Source organism: Phyllostomus discolor, chromosome 3, assembly GCF_004126475.2.
Source record: "Phyllostomus discolor isolate MPI-MPIP mPhyDis1 chromosome 3, mPhyDis1.pri.v3, whole genome shotgun sequence".
NCBI lineage: Eukaryota > Metazoa > Chordata > Mammalia > Chiroptera > Phyllostomidae > Phyllostomus > Phyllostomus discolor.
In genome coordinates, this window is record NC_040905.2 from 60,222,861 (window position 1) to 60,243,680 (window position 20,820).

Sequence of the window (20,820 nt, forward strand, 5' to 3'; positions counted from 1 at the left end):
AATGACAACAGCAAAAACAAAAATTGTATTTTCTCTTTTCCTTTCACATTCCCTCTGTGTTAGCTTGAGAACATATGACCTTGTTATCTACATACTATCATAAAAATAAAATTACTGGTGTGCCTAGATGGAGACTTCAAAAATAACTAAGGAAAATTATACTTCTCTGTACCCACAAAAGAGCCATCATACAGAACCCAGTTTTCATTTCCTTATGTTAGAAGCTGTACTAAATGCAGCTAAATAAAAGAAAAATACCTAAATAAGTCTCAGAAGTAGCATAAATAGGTATTATATCTTTGTTGAAATCTTAAATCTTACATTATCTAAAGATTTAAATCACTTTTAAAACAGAATTTATTAAAATTGTAGAAGTCATATATTGTTTATCTTTTTTGTAAATAGATATATTCCTAATAACATTTTTGTATCTTACATTACTCATATAAATAAAAGCAAATAGTCATTTTAGGGATTAATAGAAAAACAGACGTCTGCATGGAACATTTCCCTCATTAGATATTACCATGTTAGCATATTTTTCCTATTTCTGATTTTACTACAAAATAAAATGAGCTGATTTTTACCCCTAAGTTTCTCTATAATGTATATTGCCAATAATGCAAATATTTTAATTTTACAATAGATGACTCATGTTCCTATAAAAAATTACTATAGAAATTAGCCCCAAAGAGACCTCATAACACAAAAATCAAGATAAGACCATATCAAATTGTCAGACCAGTTACCACTGATACCAAAACATTACTTTTAAGTTAAAAGCTATCTTTTTAAAAATCCCAGTGATTTCACATGAGTCTTTACTCAGCCTCTTCCTAAAATAGTGCCAAACTGAATCATTTAAAGAAGAATCAATTAGCAAAAAACTAACACCAATCAACTAACTTAACAAACTAGCCAACCTGTGTATTCAAAAAGTAATTTACTCTTTTGTCAGAAAAAAGAAAAATAAAAGAACTTTGGAATAGACCACATTTTTTAAAAAAAAGAAAAAGAAATACACATTGGGGCTAGTGAAACTTTTCTGAAAAGCAATTTCAGGTAATATACAGTGTCCAGCAGAAGTAATACCTGCCTGATAGGGTTGGTAGGGTTTACTTGTGAATGTCTCATATGAGATGGACAACAATTTGAACATTTCACCTAAAATGCCATATGGTGTGCCAGAGTGTGATATTGTTGTGTTACAGAATTACATGCTTATGGTTTTGTAACAAAAGATTTTGTAATAAAAAGGGGTGTTATTTGTGCTGGACCCCATATATCAAATGTTAATGTTCATTCTCTCTGACCAGTAATTCTTCTCTTAAGAATTATCCTAAGGAAATAACCTAAAATGCAAATGAAGTTTTTATATATAAAGATGTGCATTCCAACATTACTTATGGGAGCAAAACGAAAAAATGCAAACCTCAAAAAAAGCTTAATTTAAAAAATGAACTATGGAGGCAATTAAATCACAATTATGAATAAAATGTAATGACCTAGTAAAATTCTCAGCACATATATATAAAATACACCAAGATATTTATAGTAATGACCTTTGGTTGGCATAATTATGTTATTTTTATGTATCTTTTCTCATTTTTAGAAGCTAGTATTGCTATGCAAGAATAATGTTTGGGCAAAAGTTGGTTTTACAGTTAGGAGTACATGAAACACAAAGTTTATTCTTGCATGATTATTTATTAATCATTGTATCATTTTCCTTATAAACCACAATAAATCTACTTTTGCCCCACCCTGTATGTGAATATTCTACATTAAACTATTGTAAACAAAATATTTTTGTTAGATGCCATTTCATCGAGTAACAGCCATAAAATATTTTACACACAATAAAGAAAAGATTGCTGGTTATAAGTAGATGATTATCACCAGGTGGTTTTCCTGAAGCATCAAGGACAGTGGTAGAGTTCTCCTATTAATATCTATTAACAAATTAGTAGAGCATTCAGTTACCAATTTGTATTTCCATCAAAGGTGACTTTACTTAACAAATAGCTGCATATCTCATTGGAGTCAGTTATAACAAAACTGTTTAAAAAAGGACTGGGAACCAATATTTAGTGAGTATAAAAGATATGATGCTAAAGGTTTTACATATTTTGTTTAACAATTACAACACTATAAAGCAAGTATTATTATCTCCATTTTTCAGAGAAGGAAACTAAAGCTCAGAGAGGTCATAGATAATTTATCTAAGTTCACAAAGCTAGTAAATAGTAACACAGGAATTTGAACCTAGCTTTTCCACACACAGAACCCCTAATGATATTAGTGAAGAAAATGAATGATGAGATTGTTCATACTGCATAAGATATGGTTTTGAAAACATTTCAATCATAAATAATTTTGAAAAAGGCAATCACTAATTTACTGATGGTTAATAGTTTTTAACAGATTCCACATAGCTGAGACAAATATTTTAATTAACATTCAACAGGATAATGCCTAATATTAACTGTTTCTGAAAATAATAGACATGAATAAATACTTGTGGTATTAAACCAAACTTACCTGACACAGCCAACAAAAATTAAAATAGAAAATAAAGAAATATCTCCCTGTCATTTCCAAAAGCTAATAAATGCAATCTTATTCAAAATAATAAATTATATTTACCAAATTATAATATTAATCAATATTAGGATACTGTTGATCAGTAGGTAAAAATGGGGAAAAGGCATGGTTAGGTAGTTACATGATCACAGAGCAAACAAAAATCCCATGTAGAGTGCTGCATTTAGTCCCTAATAAAATCAATACTAGATTGACTAAGGATCTGAAGTGGATAAAATAATTTTTTAAATTTCCATTTTATTTTTTTTATTTTTACAGACTTTATTAATTTATTCTTAGAGAGAGAGGAAGGGAGGGAGAAAGGGAGAAAAACATCAGTGTGCAAAAGAAGCATTGATTGGTTACCTCCTTAATGCCCCCAACTGGGAATGTGGCCCACAACCCACACATGTGACCTGACGCAAATTGAAAGAATGACCTTTTGGTTTGCAGGCCTGTGTTCAATCCACTGAGCCACACCAGCCAGGGAAAAAAGTTTCCATTTGAATTCTTAAAATCCAGCAATTAAAATGCTTAATCTGAAAGTTATTTCGTTTTAAATGAAGCACTACAGTGACTTCTAGGATTTTCCTATTTGGATAAAACTATTTCAAATCATAGCTCCTAATAAATAAATCTGTTAAAATACTGCTAACCAAGCTAGAGTCAAATTGCTATGACTTTAATCCACAAACATGTGATCTGAATAATTTTTGCCTATTTTTATTAATATATGAAACCTTAAACCATCTATATGATTAGGATGATTACACCAACATAAGGTTCATATGTCCTGTAAATTTCCAAAAAAATATTTTTTTTTTGCTGGTAAGTATACCAAGGATCAACATTCAATACATTAAAATAGACAAGGGAACTTAAACTGCTATAGACAATCAAAGAGCAAATTTGGATTAAACCACACATACTAAGTGTATAAGTATGTTTAAATATATATACATATTTAACAATGCTGTAGTATACTCTTAGAGACCAAACACATACACACAAACACACACATGCACACACTACTCCTTTTAAGATATAAAGGAATTAAGACTATCTGGTCGAATAACAGACTCCAAGTATTCTAATATTTCTGGAAAACAGACCAAGCTTGCCATTGTTCAAAATTAAACCCTGGCATAGCTTGAGTAACCTACTCATGAACAATCAAGAAATTAATTACCACACCCCTCCAATGTCATTTGCACAGCTTACTTTGAATTTAAAATGAGACTAATTTATAAAAATTGTATCAGTATGCCTTATGTCTTCTTTATATATAATTATAATTTAAATAAACACAACTAAAAGATGGATCCAAATTATAATACTAATTAATATTACCTAAGATTATGAACCAAAACAGAATTATACATAAAATGGAATGGGTTAATAAAATCTGTTAAATTATATTTATAAATTTAATCCATTTTAATGTTTCAATAATTACATTTTTCAGGCAATTTTTATATAAAATTGTCAATCTTGTCATATTTATAACATATAAGATTTATAAATATAGATCAAATTTAACTAGTTCAAAGTAAAAGTATTTTTTTTAAAAATTACATAGTAATTCCTGAAAACACGTTAATAATGTGTTACAGTGACTCAGATGCCAAAGTTACTCATCTCACTCATTGTTGTATTCCCAGAACCAAGCACAGTGATTAGAACACTGCAAGTAGTCCATTATATCAAACTGAGGGTATATCTTTCAGCACACTGTTCCAAATTAATTTTTAAGAAGTTAAGGTTTTGCCCTGACCAGGTGGCTCAGTTGGTTACAGTGTCATCCCACACACCAAAAGAATGCAGTTTGGTCCTGGGTCAAGGCACATACCTAGGTTGTGGGTTCAAATCCTGGTCTGGACATGTACAGAAGGCAACTGATCAGTGTTTCTCTCTCTCCCCTTTGATATCTCTCTAAAATCAATAAACAGGTAAAGATGGCAGTCAAGTACATGGAAACTGAGTCCACTTGCTCTTGCACCCCACTCAGATACTTGGCTGATCTTCCAAAAAATAAACTGAACATTCAATGGAATCTTAGCTGATATTAAGTCTGGAAGCCAAGGAGCACAGAAGGTGCTTCACAAGGAACAGTAAGGAGAGTTTTATACATTGAAGGGGAAATGCCCCATGTATGGTGTCTGTACACATAAAGAGCCTGGTCAGGGATGGCAGCTTTGTTGGTTCCTCTCTTCCCAGAGCAGAGAACCCCTCGACCTGGACTGCAAGTGACTTGGAAACACAAAGTCAAAGAGATCCAGGCTACACACACACACACTGCAAGCAGCACACCAACAAATGAAGAGGCAAAAGCCAGCCAGGAGAATGCCACAGAGAGAGAGAGATTCAATCTGCACCTGTGTCGGGTGGAGGAGGCAGCCCATGGCCAGTGGTGACTGCGAGTAATATTGGCTTTTTGGAGATGTGGTGTTTATGGAAAGTTGGTCAGTGACTTAGTGCCGCAATAGGAGTGCCCATAGAGACTTTTGAAAAGGGGAGCTGAGACGTGCTAGACAGGGATCCCATGCACAGCTGCCCTGCGAGAAAGAGAAGATTGAGAGTGAGGTTTTCTCCCACTCAGTGCAGCTGGGCAGAGAGATCAGAAAGGTGCACAGCAAGAGGATTTCTTGGCTCCAGCCCTGTGCAGTTGGCAGGGCAGAGGCTGTGCAGAGGAAAAGGTTGGGACTTTGCCTGCTGCAAGGGCAATGGGCTGGGAACTGGTAGGGTGAGGGCTGAGTAGCCACACAGTGCCCACTCCCCCCAGAAAATTGAATATCCGGGAAGGAAAGGTCAACCCAGTCTCCACCTCCTGCAGGATCGAAAGTACCACCAATGAGGGAGATCTGCAAAACAGGTAGGTCAGGCTCAAGCATCTCCTACAGGATGAATATCCATCCACAAGAGAAACACAGAAAGAGGAACACCTAAAGGGCCCATTTTGAACTGCTCTCAGGGAGACAAAATGCACTGGTATGTAGGGTCCTATTCGACTGAGGCCAGCAAAGCAAGGAGATCAGCAATCAGTGTAGCAAGGGGGAATCAGGGCCCCACCCAGTCTCAGCTCTCACACAAAACTGCCATCAACACCAAGCATGAAATAACTGTCTCTCACACAGATTGCCCCTGCCCTTGAAATGGACAGCTAATTCATTAGAAACTATACATTACTGGAAACAAGCTGGAACAGACCAAGATGGGTGGTGCAAGGGCAGGGGGAACATACCCACAATTTTCCCAGAAGACTGAACAGGACCACCCAAGGGAGACCCAGGGGCCCCACCCTCCTGATCATAACAGAAGCTCCCCCTAGTGGCAGGTGAAGGTGATACAGGCAGTGCTGCCAGAAGTTGGACCACCCACCACAGAACCTTGAGCTCATAAAAACACAAAGGCAGATGCAGAAAGAGAAGTCAGAAGGCAAACACCAAACACCAAACTGCTGAGATGAATTTCACCTCATTCTTCTTCAGAATTTGCATATTTTTTCTTCCTTTCACATAGCCTTTTAATATCTCTTCTTCTGCTTCAGTTATATTCCAACTAATTCACTATTCTTTGTCTTTTGTATTCTTTTTATTTAGATTGTACATTATTTTTTTATTTTACTATTACTTCAAATTTCACATTGTACCCTTCCCTTGTCTTACTCCATTTTGCCTTCTTCCTGCCCTTTCTTAATTACATTGTAATTTTCTTTTCTCCCACACTACACCTTGTTCCTACCCCTTACTCTTACTATTTCTCCTCTCTTTATCCTCTCTACAGCATTCTTCCTTCCCTTAGTCACCTCACATTATTTTTCCCCTTCTTACAATATTCTTATTTCCAACTTTAAAAGTTTAAAACTTCCAACTTTAAAATTGTGGCTTGTTTTGCATGGATATTATGGTCACTGCTGTTCTTCTTCAACTGTATTCCTATTTGTTCACTATTTTTTTATTTCAAATCTCATAGGTTACTCTCCCCTATCTTACTCCATTTTGCCTTCCTCCTGCCCTTGCTTATTCCAGTTTGGAATTTTGTTTTTTCCCCTTACTGAGCCTGGATTCTATTCCTTATTCTTATTTTTCCTCTCCCTATCCTTTAAAGATCACTTTTCTTTACTGAAAATATCTCATATTCTCTTTTCTCTTTGGTATAATATTCTTGTTCCTCTTCCACCTTTATTAATCTTTATTAATCACAGCTGTCATTAATGATCCTTCTGTGCTTTTCCTGCAATATCGTTCCCTGGTTTTTTTTTTCCAGTTTATTGCAAATCTCATATTATACTCTCCCCTTTTCTTACTACATTTTGCCATCACCCTTCTTTGTTTTACTTATGTTTTAAACTTTATTTTCTCCCTTTCTTCACCATCTTTCTGTTCCCTGATCTTATTATTTCTCCTCTATCTCTCCACTCAAAACCTTTTTTCACTACTTTAGTCATCTCATATTCCTTTTTTCTTATTGTATAATATTCTTGATATCTCTCTAACTGTATTAATCTTTGCTCAGTTGCTCTTGATATTGGTGATGTGGTAGGTGGGTATATTTTGCTGACATGGGTATAGTTTTCTGGAAAGTATTGCTTTGTTAACCAGCACCTATATAACAGCATAAAAGACATGGCAGGGGTTGTGACTCCTAGTCAGCCAGCTGGAGGGGAGTACCCACCAACAAATGAGCCACCAATAATCAAAGCCCAAGTACAACGAAAGAGCCCACATAAACTGAAAAAAGGTCAACCCTAGAGCTGCCAGATCAAGAGATCAAATAAACTGCACCACTGAGTCCCGCAGAACTTCTACCACAGAAGTCCACCATATGAAGATAGGATGGCAATCTAAATTGCAGAAACAAACAAAAAGAGTCACTTAAAATGGGGAGACAAAGAAATAACCCCCAATTGAAATGAAAACAGGAGTCCCCCCCAAAAAATTAAATGAATTGGGGCCAACCAATCTATCAGACATAGAATGCAAAATATGGTTATAAGGATGCTCAAGGAACTCAGTGAGAACTACAAAGAACTTTATGGAGGCTACAAGGCACTTAGTGGGAACTACAGCATCATGAACAAGGATATAGAAACTATGAATAAGAACAAGAAATGAAGAGTACAATATCTGCCCTGGCTGGCATAGCTCAGTGGATTGAGCGCGGGCTGCAAACCAAAGCATCACAGGTTCGATTCCCAGTCAGGGCACATGCCTGGGTTGCAGGCCATGGCCCCAAGAAACTGCACATTGATGTCTGTCTGTCTGTCTGTCTCTCTCTCTCTCTCTCTCTCTCTCTCTCTCTTTCTCCCTCCCTTCCCTCTCTAAAAATAAATAAATAAATAAATAATTTTTTAAAAAGAATACAATATCTAAAGTGAAAAATACACTAGAAGGAATTAAAAGCATGCTAGATGAAGCAGAAGACCAGATCAGCAAGCTAAATACAAGGTAAAAAGAAATATGCAGTCAGTACAACAAAATGAAAAAAGACTCAAAAAGAATGAGGATATTTCAAGGGAGCTTCAGAACAACATGAAATGTAACAACATTCACATCATAGGAATATCAGAAGAAAAAGAAAAGGGGCAAGAGATAGAAAACCTGTTTGAAAAAATTACAGAAGACTTCCCTAACTTAGTAAGGGGAAAGGTCATGCAAGTTAAGGAAACACAGAGGGTTTCAATCAAGATGAACCCAAAGAGTCCCACTCCAAGATACATAATAATTAAAATGTCGAATTTTAAAGACAGAGAGAGAATCTTAAAGGCAGCAAGGGAGAAGTAGCTGGTAACATACAAGACAGCTCCAATAAGGCTATCAGCCTATTTCTCAACAGAAAACACTACAACCCAGAAGGGACTAGCAAAAACATTCTAGGTAGTAAAAACAAAGGACCTATAACTAAAACTAATGTATCCAGCAAGGCTCTCATTTAAAATGGAAGGCAAAATAAAGAGCTTCCCAGACTAAAGCAGGCCAAGAGAATACATCTCCACCAATCCAGCACTGCAAGAGGTGCTAAAGGGACTGACATAAAAAGTAGAATAAAGAGAGGAGAGAGAGAGAGAAGGAGAAACACAGGTTCAGAAAAAAATGCCAATGAATAAGTACATATCAATACTAACCTTAAACATAAATGGGTTAAATGTTCCAATCAAAAGACATAGGATAGTTGAATAGATAAAAAACACGATCCATATATATGCTGTCTACAAGAGACCCACCTCAGAACAAGAGATCTACAAAGGTTCAAAGTGAAGAAATAGAAAAAATATTCCAAGCAAAGGGACATGAAAAGAAACTGGAGTAGCAATACTTATATCAGACAAAATAAATTTCAAAAGAAAAGCCATAAAAAGGAACAGAGAAAGTCACTACATAATAATTATGGGAATAGTCCAACAGGAGGAGATAACCCTTACATACATATATGCACCCAACATAGGAGCACCCAAATATATAAAGAAAATCTTGGAGGGCTTCAAAAATATATTGACAACAACACAGGCATAGTAGGGTTTTTTTTAACACCCCACTGTCAACAATGGATAGATCTTTCAAAGAATCAACAAGGATATTATGACATTGAACAACACTCTAGATCAAATGGACTTAACTGATATATACAGAACCTTTCATCCCAAAGAAACAAAATAAATATTCTTTTCAAATGCTCATAAAACATTTTCAAAGGTAGACCACATGGTAGGACACAAAACAGGCATCAACAAATTCAACAAAATTGAAATGTTATCAAGCATGTTCTACAATCACAATGGATTGAAGCTAGAAACTAACCTCGAGGAAAAACTCAAAAACATTCAAATACAAGACTGAATAACATAGTGCTAAATAAGGAATGACTCAAAAATGAGATCAAGGGAAAAAAAAGTATCTGGAAACAAATGAAAATGAACACACAACAACCCAAAACCTATGAGACACAGTGAAGTCAGTACTTAGAGAAAAGTTCATAGCAATAGAGGCCTACCTAAAGAAGATAGAAAAATCTCAAATAAACAGCATAAACCTACACCTGCAAGAACTAGTGGAACAACAACAATGAAGCCTAGAGCAAGCAGAAGGAAACAAATAATCAACATCAGGGCAGAATTAAATGACATACAGACTAAAAGAACAATTCAAAGATCAATAAATCCAGGAGCTGGTTCTTTGGAAAAATAAATAAAGTGGACAAACCTTTAACCAGACTCTTCAAGAAAAAAAAAAAGAGATGACCCAAATAAATAAAATCAGGAATGAAAATGGAGAAGTTTCAACCAATTTCACAAAAATACAAAGGACTGTAAGAAATTACTATGAACAAACTATATTTCAAGAAATTAGATAACCTGGGTGAAATGGACAAAGTTCTAGAAACATACAGTCTGCCAAAACTGAATCAAGAAAAAGCAGAAAGCCTGAATAGACTGATAACAACTAGTGAAATTGAAGCAGTAATCAAAAAATTTCTGGCACACCAAAGCCCTGGACCAGATGTCTTCACAGATGAATTTTATCAAACATTTAAGAAATAACTAACTCCTATACTTCTCAAACTATTCCAAAAAAATAAGAAGAGGGAAGACTCCCAAACTCTTTCTATGAGGTCAGAATCATCCTAATTCTAAAACTAGGTAAAGACATAACAAAGAAAGAGAACTACAGACCAATATCTCTGATGAACATACATGGTACAATCCTCAACTAAATACTGGCAATCAAGATTCAGCAACACATTAAAAAGATCATGAGACTTCCGGCAAGATGGAGGAATAGGTGGACGTACCGTACCTCCTCGCACAACCAAGAATAGAATAACAATAATTTACAGGCATAATTTCACTCAGAACTGTCAGAGGATTTATCTGAATGGAAGTCGAACAGCCAAGAAGTTGAAGTAGACCCGTACATCCAGACTGGTAGGGGACGACGAGCCGGTCAGGCGCGGGGCTGGCACGGGTCAGTGGCGTGCGGAGGTTGGGGGAAATTTGGCGCAAAATCGGCGCGACAGCCATCTGGGGTGCAAGAACACAGCAGTGATCCCTGAGTACGCAAGCTGTGGCTGGGGGAACCAGTGGGGCAGTGATTGTGGACCAGGGCAGAGCTTGCGGCCCAGGATCCCAAGCAAGAAAGTGTTTGACCCCAGGAGAACAGAACTGCCGCCATCATTCGCTCTCGTCCTGCTCCCGCCCCTGCCCCCGCCCCCACATATAACGTCACAATCTAGCGACTGGGGTGCCCAGCCCCGGTGAACACCTAAGGCTCCACCCCCCACCATAACAAGAGCGACCAGACCGGAAAAGAAAAAATAACAATAACAATAATAATAATAATAGGAGAGACAGGAAAAGACATAAGACATGTTTCCAGCAGAACAGATCAGTCCCCCAGGACTCATCCTTTTGAGCGACCAAGAAATAGCCAATCTATCAGATGCACAGTTCAAAACACTGGTGATCAGATAGCTCACAGAATTGGTTGACTTTGGGCGCAATTTAAATGAAAGGATGCAGGTTACCATAAAAGAGATGCAGGAAGATACGCGGAGGAGAGCCAATAGTGAAAGGAAGGAATCTGAGTCTCAAAACAATACAGTGGACCAGAAGGAAGATAGAATCAACCAAGCAGGAAAGCATGATGAAATAAGAATTCAAAAAATCGAGGAAAAGCTTAAGGCCATCGAGGACACCCTTAAACGTTCCAACATCCGAATTATAGGGGTACCAGAAGGGGAGGAGCAACAAGTAGAAAAGTTATTTGAACAAATAATAAAGGAGAACTTCCCCAATCTGGCAAAGGGAACAGTCTTCCAAGAAATCCAAGAAGCTCAGAGAGCCCCAAAGAAGTTGGACCCAAGAAGAAACACACCAAGGCACATCATAATTACATTATCCAAGGTAAAAACGAAGGAGAGAATCCTAGAAGCAGCAAGAGATAAGGGGACAGTAACCTACAAAGGAGTTCCCATCAGACTATCAGCTGATTTCTCCAAAGAGACCTTACAGGCAAGAAGGGGCTGGAAAGAAATATTCCAAGTCATGAAAGACAAGGACCTACATCCCAGATTGCTCTATCCAGCAAAGCTCTCATTTAGAATGGAAGGGAAGATAAAGTGCTTTTCAGATAAGGTCAAATTAAAGGAGTTCATCATCACCAAGCCCTTATTTTATGAAATGCTAAAGGGACTTATCTAAGAAAAGAAGATAAAGAAAAGACATGTATAGTAAAAGGACAGCAAACTCACAATTATTAACAACCACACCTAAAGCAAAACCAAAAGAAACTAAGTAAACAACTAGAAAAGGAACAGAACCACAGAAATGGAGGGCACATGGAGGGCTAGCAATAGGGGGGTGGGAGGAGGAGAGAGGGGGAAAAGGTATAGAGAATAAGTAGCATAGAATGTAGGTTGAAAATAGATAGGGGGAGGGCAAGAATAGTACGGGAAATGTAGAAGCTAAAGAACTCACAAGTATGACACATGGACATGAACTAAAGGGGGGAACGTGGGTGGGAGAGGGGGTACAGGGTGGAGGGGAGTAAAGGGGAAAACGGGACAACTGTAATAGCATAATCAATAAAATATATTTTAAAAAAGATCATACACTATGATCAAGTGGGATTCATCCAAGTGATGCAAGGATGGTACAATACTTGCAAATCAATAAGCATAATGTATCACATAAACAAAAGGAAAGACAAAAATCACATGATCATATCAATAGATGCTGATAAAGCATTTGATAAAATACAGCACCCATCTCTGATAAAAAACACTCAGCAAAGTGGGAATAGAGGGAGCATATCTCAACATAATAAAAGCCATAAACAAGAATCTAAAGCCAACATTATACACAATAGGCAAAACCTATAAGCTTTCCCTCTAAGATCAGGAACAGCACAAGCGTGTCTGCTTTTACTACTCTTATTCAACATAGTACTGGAAGTTCTAGCCACAGCAATCAGACAAGAAAAAGAAATAAAAGGCATCCAAATTCAAAAGAAGGGGGTAAAACTGTCATTGTTTGCAGATGACATCATAGTATACATAGAAAACCCTGCAATTGCCACCAAAAAACTACTCAACCTAATATGTGAATATGACAAAATAGCAGATTACAAAGCCAGTATTTAGAAATCAATGGCATTTTTGTACACCAACAATGAAATATCAGAAACAGAAACAAGGAAAAAAGTCCCATTTACTAAAGCAACAAGAGAAATAAAGTACCTAGGAATAAATTTAACCAAAGAGGTAAAAGACCTATACTTGAAAAACTGTGGAAACATTGAGGAAAGAAGTTAAGGAAGATACCAATAAATGGAAACATATGCCATGTTCATGAATTGGGAGAATTAACATCATTAAAATGTCCACACTACCCAAAGCAATCTATAGATTCAATGCAATACCTCTTAAATATCAATGGCATATTTCACAAATCTAGAACAAATATTTCAAAAATGTATATGGAACCAAAAAAGACCCCAAATAGCTGCAGTAATCTTAAGAAAGAACAAAGTGGGAGGGATCACAATACCTGATATCAAACTATGCTACCAGGCCACTGTAATCAAAACAGTCTGGTACTGGCATAAGAATATACACATAGATCAGTGGAACAGAATATAGAACCCAGAAATTAACCCAAGTTTCTATGGTCAATTAATATTTGACAAAGTGGGCATGAGCATACCAATGGAATAAAGATAGCCTCTTCAATAAATGGTGTTGGGAAAACTAGACTGGTACATGTAAAAAAATGAAATGAGACCACTAATTTACACCATACACCAGAATAAACTCAAAATGGATAACAGAGTTAAATATAAGTCATGGTACCATAAAAGTCCTAGAGAAAAACATAGGCAGTAAAATTTCAGATATCCTTCATAGCAATATTTTTGCCAATATATCTCCTATGACAAGGGAAATAAAGGATAAAATAAACAAAGGGAACTACATCAAATTAAAAGGCTTCTGCATGGCTAAAGACACTGTCATCAAAATGGAAACTGTATGGGAGAACACATTTGTCAATGGTACATTGGATGAGGGTTTGATCTCCAAAATATATCAAGAACTCATATGACACTACACCAGAAAAACAAACAACCTAATTTAAAAAATGGGCAAAGGATCTGAATAGATACTTCTCCAAGGAAGACATATGGATGGCCCATAGACATATGAAAAGATGCTCAGCATCACTAGCCATCAAACAAGTGATGGCGAGGATGCTGAGAAAAGGGAACCCTAGTGCACTATTCATAGGAATGCAGACTGGTACAGCCACTGTGGAAAACAGTATGGAATTTCCTTTAAAAATTAAAAATGGAACTGCCTTTTGACCCAGTGATTCTGCTGCTGGAAATATACCCTAAGAATCCCAAATCACCAATTCAGAAAAACTTAACACCCCTGTGTTAATAGTGGCCCAATTTACCAGAGCCAAGTGCTGGAAACAGCCTAAGTGCCCATCAATAAGTGAGTGGATCAAAAAATGGTGGTACATTTACACAATGGAATACTATACAGCAGAAAGAAGGAACTCCTACCTTTTGCAGCACTACAGATGGAACTAGAGAATATTGTGCTAAGTGAAATAAGCCATTTGATGAAAGACAAATACCATATGATCTTATCTATAAGGGGAATCTAATGAACAAAATAGAACTACAAAAATGGAAACATGGAACTGACTGAAAGTGACCAGAGTGGGGGAGGGGATAATGGTGGAAAGAAGGAGAAGGGACTGGTCAAAGAATATGTATGGGTGACCCATGGACACGAGCAACAGGGTGAGAATTGACTCTGTGAAAGCACGGGGTGGGACAGTCAGAGGAGGGCAAAGGGGGAAAAATTGGGACATCTGAAATACAATAACAAGAAAAAATGATTTAATTAAAAAATAAAATCAGCCCTGGCTGGTGTAGCTCAGTGGATTGAGCACCAGCCTGCGAACCAAAGGGCTGCTGGTTTGTATCCCAGTCAGGGCACCCGCCTAGGTTGTAGGCCAGGTCCCCAGAAGGGGACACAAGAGAGACAAACACACTCTGATGTTTCTCTCCCTCACTTTCTCCCTCCCTTCCTCTCTGTCTAAAAATAAATAAATAAAATCTCTTAAAAAATAAAATAAAGTCAATAAACATATAGTCAGATGAGGACTGAAAAAAAAGAAGTTAAGATTTCCCATCCTGAACATTTTATTATATATATGTCTATGTGGATTTTTCTGGGAAGACAATGTCTTTCATCACAGACTATATGATACCCAAAATTTTAAAAGCTACAGATCTAAATAAAATATGGACATGCTGAAATGGAGGTTGTATCTCTCAAACAGAGAGTAAAAGACCTAAGGCACCTCGAGATATAATTTAAAAGAAAAAGGTCAATTCTGAAAGAAAAACAAAGGGATTTGGGGTTGCATTTTTTTAGCTGTTCACTAGTTGCCCTTGTTGTTTTATGTATGTTAACCAAAATTAGAAGATTACTGCAATTCTTTATTTAGTTCAGTTGGTACAAATGCAGCCACTGATACAGTTTTAAGACAGCACAGTTTAGAACTGAACATTACCATTATTATTAAGTTAAATGTACCCATAATAAGATGAACAAGTATAAGGATACATAAAATATGTTACCAGATAATTCTTTAGAATCCAGAATTTAGCTTATTAAATAGAATTTTTATTAATTTCTGAAATTCATTTTCTATAACTCAGTAAAATGGTAGCTAAACCTCATATAATAAAGTAAGCTGGATGTCAAATTAATCTTCAATTTATGTTTCACTTAAAATTTTCCTTTAATTTTGAGCATACCTATTTGCAGGTGAACACCCTATAGCCCTGCTTACATAACACAAAGTTCACTGTGCCCATCCTCATACCAACTGTAACTAAAATGCTATAATTCCACAGTAGTACATTAAGCAAGAGGCAAATCCCAGATTTTATACTGTCTGATTACTAGGATCACATTAGCTCACTACTAGTGGTTTAGTCACTGTATCAACTATGGTATTAAATCTTTGGATGCAATGAAAGTTAACAATGCTATTTTTATGTTGTGCAAAAGAAATCATTCAGTCTGTTTTCCCTTTTTGATTACAGTTCATTTAGGGAAAAAATGTTGCTGTGTGGCTTGACAATGTTTTATGTGTCTTCAGCTGACAGAACACACAAAACGTTTGAATAGGCCCATTTATTTGAGCAGACATATTAAATAATACTTTAAATGTGAACATGCATGTCATAAATTTTGTAGTCTTTTTAAAGTAGGATAAATCTGGTATTTAAAATAGTCTTTGTTCAAAGCAATTTTTTCTAACAGTCATAAAGGGACTCTGATTTGTGCTTCATGAACAATGCCAGCATCATCATTTTAATGTTATCCATATGGGCTTCTAATAATAGATAAGAGTCTACATTTGTATTATATGTCTTAGAGACATTTAAAATCTAGATAAGGAAAGGCTGATTTCATTGGCCCCATAGTTAAAGGAAAGCAGACCCTAATTAAAAGAATTCTGTTCTAAATTAACTAGTTTGACATGTGCTAATTGACAGTTCCTGTGAAATGGTTCTAATTAAAGTCAATATGTCTTTTTCAATTAAAAGGAAATTAAGAATATACTAATATACATTAACAACTTAATCTGACTTCAATATCCCATACATCAGCTTCCCCCCCGCAACATTACTGGAGAACCATCTGACATGAATCATCTACTGTTTGCTTATGCTATCTCATTATTACTTCACACGAGCATAGGAGTAGTATATGTCCCCTTGAGGATGAGGATAACCTGCACAGGCTTTAATTTTCAGAACTTCCAACTCTTAAGTTCATTAAAAATAAACCCAGCGTTTTGAATTTCAAAAATGGACATTTGTAATAAAAATCTTTGCTAACTAAAAACAAAGACAAGTGTTCTTAATTAGTCAGTCCTTTTACTATAGGCCTTAGAGGTAATTGCATACTGCTGGAAAGAAGGCTGGACTATGTTTTAATCATTTGTCTTGATTCAAAGCAAAGCTTAGAATTTGAACAATATACAACAGAAAACATCTTTCAAATCATGTTCTGTTCCCCAGGTGAAACTTTGGGAAATCTCAGGTGGGAATCTCTTTGCTTTGTATATATAACAGGAAAATAGAAAGTAAGATTGCTTAAATGCCAGCACTAACAGAAGGCCCATCATATTCACTGAAAATGTAGCATTAGAGAAACTGTTTATAGCAACATTATTAAATATTCAAATATACATTACCAAAACTATTGTGTTAGCAATTTTAATGCTAGTGAAAGTAATATTAAACTCAAGCATCAGCATTAACATCACATGCAGAACCATGGAAAAGATTAAAACTATTTGTTTCTTAGTAGATGATTATAATTTATACATTTTAATTATAATAAAATTTTTAAAGAAAGCTTTTATACTATCAATATACCATAAGCAATACTTTCATATGATATCTTATATTTCTATATGAATTCCATCACAACTGCTTTTTCCAGAGTTTAAAATTCAACCATAAAGTGTGGCTACTTATAGGAATAGAAAATTATTTTACTTAATTTCACCAAAACCTACTTATTCATGTTCAATATTGAATAAAGAAAAAGGTAAACAAGTCATTTCCAGTTTTCCAGTTTTATTCACTTACATTTTTAAGAGATTAAATTTGCTTTCACCTGTAGCATTTTGCATATATGTGAGAGAGACAGCCAATAAACTGAAGATCTCTCATGAAAAGCATTTAATCCCAAAGGTACACTATTGTTCTTTTCTGAGTAGTTACCAAAAACTTTAATAAAAATCATCTTACATGGGACTCAAAAAGCAGCTGAAATCCAGTGAATTTCTAGAATGAGTAAACATATATTAATCTACATTCAAAAAAGCACCTCCTTACAATTCAAAATATAATCAGACTCAATAGTCATAATGCAGTGCTACTTATCACCATGTGGAGCCCCTAGTTTAATTTTCAATCCTAGGATCTTGCTCCTTGAGCTGGCATAGGCTGGAAATACTGCAGTAACAGTGTGTACTCAGCTTTTTAAAATAAGAGAGAAGCCCATCCAGCAACTTTTCTGTCCAATTAAAGAGCATTGTCTATAGCAGGCCTGCACAACATAAGGCCTGCAGACTGAACATAACCATAAAGCAATTGTTCATGGCCCACCCACAGATTTCAGAGGGTGGAGCAAGTAGGAAGACAGACAATATGGCACCCCTGTCAGCAATAAGAGATAAGGCTGGTCTACAGACTCCGCCCCTGAGGTCACATGTTATAATGACAATACTATACATCTACACTCAGGATGAAAGTCAATGTGGTCTGTCAACACTTACAACAGAGTCATTTACTCTACCAATGTTGGATTAGTATAAAACTCCCTAAAGAAAAGGAACAATATTGAACTGAAACTAGGAAAACTTTGTGCCATTCACCTGACAGTTTATACTCTTTCAGCAATCAATAAATATTTATTAATACCCTTCTTTCTTTCTTTTTATGGCATTTTTTAATTGTTGTCCAAGTACAATTGCCTCCATTTCCCCCAACAACTCACCCTCCACCCCACTGACCCCTACCTCCCACCCTTGATTCTACACCCCTCTAGCTTTGTCGATGTGTCCTTTATACATGTTCCTTGATGACCCTTCCCCTTTTTCCTCCTGTTATCCCCTCCCCACACCCCTCTGGTTACTGTTAGCTTGTTCTTTACTTCAGTGTCTCTGGTTATATTTTGTTTGCTTGTTTGTTTTGTTGATTAGGTTCCACTCATTTACACAATGGAATACTATGCATTAGAAAGAAAGTAGAAGCTCCTGCCCTTCATGACAGCATGGATGGATCTGGAGAGCATTATGCTAAGTGAAATAAGCCAGGCAGTGAAATACAAATACCACATGATCTTACCTATAGGTGGAACATAGTCACCTATTTATTAATAATCTTCATGGTTTATATTTTCTGTAAGAACTTGTTTTTATCTTTCACTTGCCCCTGTCATTCAATTATAAATGGGTAATCATGAAACGTATTGTCCAAACTGGAACACTTTTCATAACAAACATGCAAAGGAGAGGTATGGAAGTGCAAAGTATGAAGGTCTAGAGTCAATCCCTCCAACAAAACAACCATTGAGGCTAGTAAGAACTGTTAGAATCAATTACTCCAGAAATCTGGAGTCTAGTTGAACACTTGTAGCATACATGAGAGTGTTTGACAAAGAAAAAGACTGGTAAATTTTCATGAACTTCCACATTACACATAGCAGCCACAATCCTCAAGCCCCACTGAAAGTAACCATACAGACAATGCCTGGTCCTGATGTACTTTTTCCGGCATCAGGGTGGACAATGGGAATCTTTCCAAAGTTCTGTATTTTGATCTACCTGGAAGTTTGCTAATACGCCAGCACGGAACCTGGTCATTGGTTCAAACCTACAAGGTTGAAGCAGATTCACCAGCATTGTTTAAGGAAGTTAAAGAATCAGAACACCCTTTTTAATATATTTTTCTCTTATTGGGTCCAGGCATTTAAGGAGATCTCTATCAAGTCACTGGCTGACCACTGGAAAAAACACATATATATTGCAGTGACCACACATGACAAGGAATATAGTCTTTGCAAAAAAAAAAAATTGGTAAATTCATTAAACAAATGCAGTCTTCATCAAGTAACAACAGCAGCCCATGGTGTAATGGACAGAATCCAACTTCCAGAATTACATTACAATATTAAAAGCGTCCATATCTCAACAAGAAAATTAAAACACATGTGAAAAATAGAGGAAAGACTGACTCATTCATAAGAAAACAAAAAAGAAATCAACAGAAACCATCCAGAAGAAGCCCAAACATTGAACTTAATAGATAAGAACTTTAAATTACTATCTTGGACTTCTGACCAAGGTGGAGACATAGGTAGATACACTTTGCCTCCTTGAAAACCAAAAGGAGGACAACAAACAATTTTAAAACAAAAAACAATCAGAACTTCCAGAAAATCTAACTGTATGGAAGTCCAACAACCAAGGATTTAAAGAAACATTCATCCAGATTCATAAGAGGGGCAGAGACAGGCAGGGCAGAGAAGATACACAGCAAGCCAATGGGTGAAGGAATGGGCAGGTGAGGCAGTGGCTGGCAATCCCACATTTGTGTGTGGATAGATCAGAAACAACAACTGGGGAGCCAGACAGACCGTGCAACCCAGGGTTCCGGCACAGGTAAAGAAAGCCTCAAAACCTCTGGCTCTAAAAACCCACAGGGGTTGCAGTGGGGGGAGAAACTCCCAGCCTCATATGAGAGTTCATTGGAGAGACCCACAGGGTCCTAGAACATACACAAACCCATCCCCCTGGGAATCAGCACCAGAAAGGCCCAATTTGCTTGGGGTAGCAGGGGAAGTGACTGAAGAACAGCCAGGAGCTGAGCAAATGGCATTGTTCGCTTTCTGACCACTCTCCCACCTACAGAGACACAATGCAGTTAACATAGTTGCCCCACCCTGGTGAATACCTAAAGCTCTGCCCCTTACTACATAATAGGCACTCTGAGACAAAAAAAAAAAAGGCTCAAATTAAACAACAGATCAACACTCCAGAAAAACAACTAAGCAATGAAGAGATAGCCAAAAACACTGGTAATCAGGATGCTCACAGAAATGATTGAGTATGGTCACAAAACAGAGGAAAGGGGAAGGCTATGCAAACTGAAATAAAGAAAAATGTACAAGGAACCAACAGTGACTAAATAAAACCAGGGAATAAAACCAGGACTCAAATCAATGATTTGGGACAGAAGGAAAAAATAGTCATTCAACCAGAACAGAGTGAAGAAACACAAACTCAAAAGAATGAGGAGAGGCTTAGGAGCCTCCAGAACAACTTTCAATATGCCAACATCTAAATCACAGAAGGAAAAGAGGAAGAGCAAGAAATTGAAAACACATTAGAAAAAGCAATGAAGGAGAACTTCCCCAATCTGGTGAAGGATATAGACACCTATGAAGTCTAGAAAGCTCAGAGTCCCATAGAAGTTGAACATAAGGAAGCACACACCAAGCAAGGCACATCATAATTACATTACCCAAGATGAAAGAGAGAGAGTCTCAAAAGCAGCAAGAGAAAAGGAGACAGTTACCTACAAAGGAGTTCCCATTAAACTATCAGCTAATTTCTCAAAAGAAACCTTACAGGCAAGA

General features: G+C 36.5%; 1 protein-coding gene across 1 annotated transcript in view; it reads right to left on the bottom strand.

The window, feature by feature from the left end:
• The window catches only part of LOC118499366 (serine/arginine repetitive matrix protein 2-like), a 191,596-nt gene that overhangs the window by 42,842 nt on the left and 127,934 nt on the right, over positions 1-20,820 (bottom strand). The gene's annotated exons all lie outside the window — the stretch shown is intronic.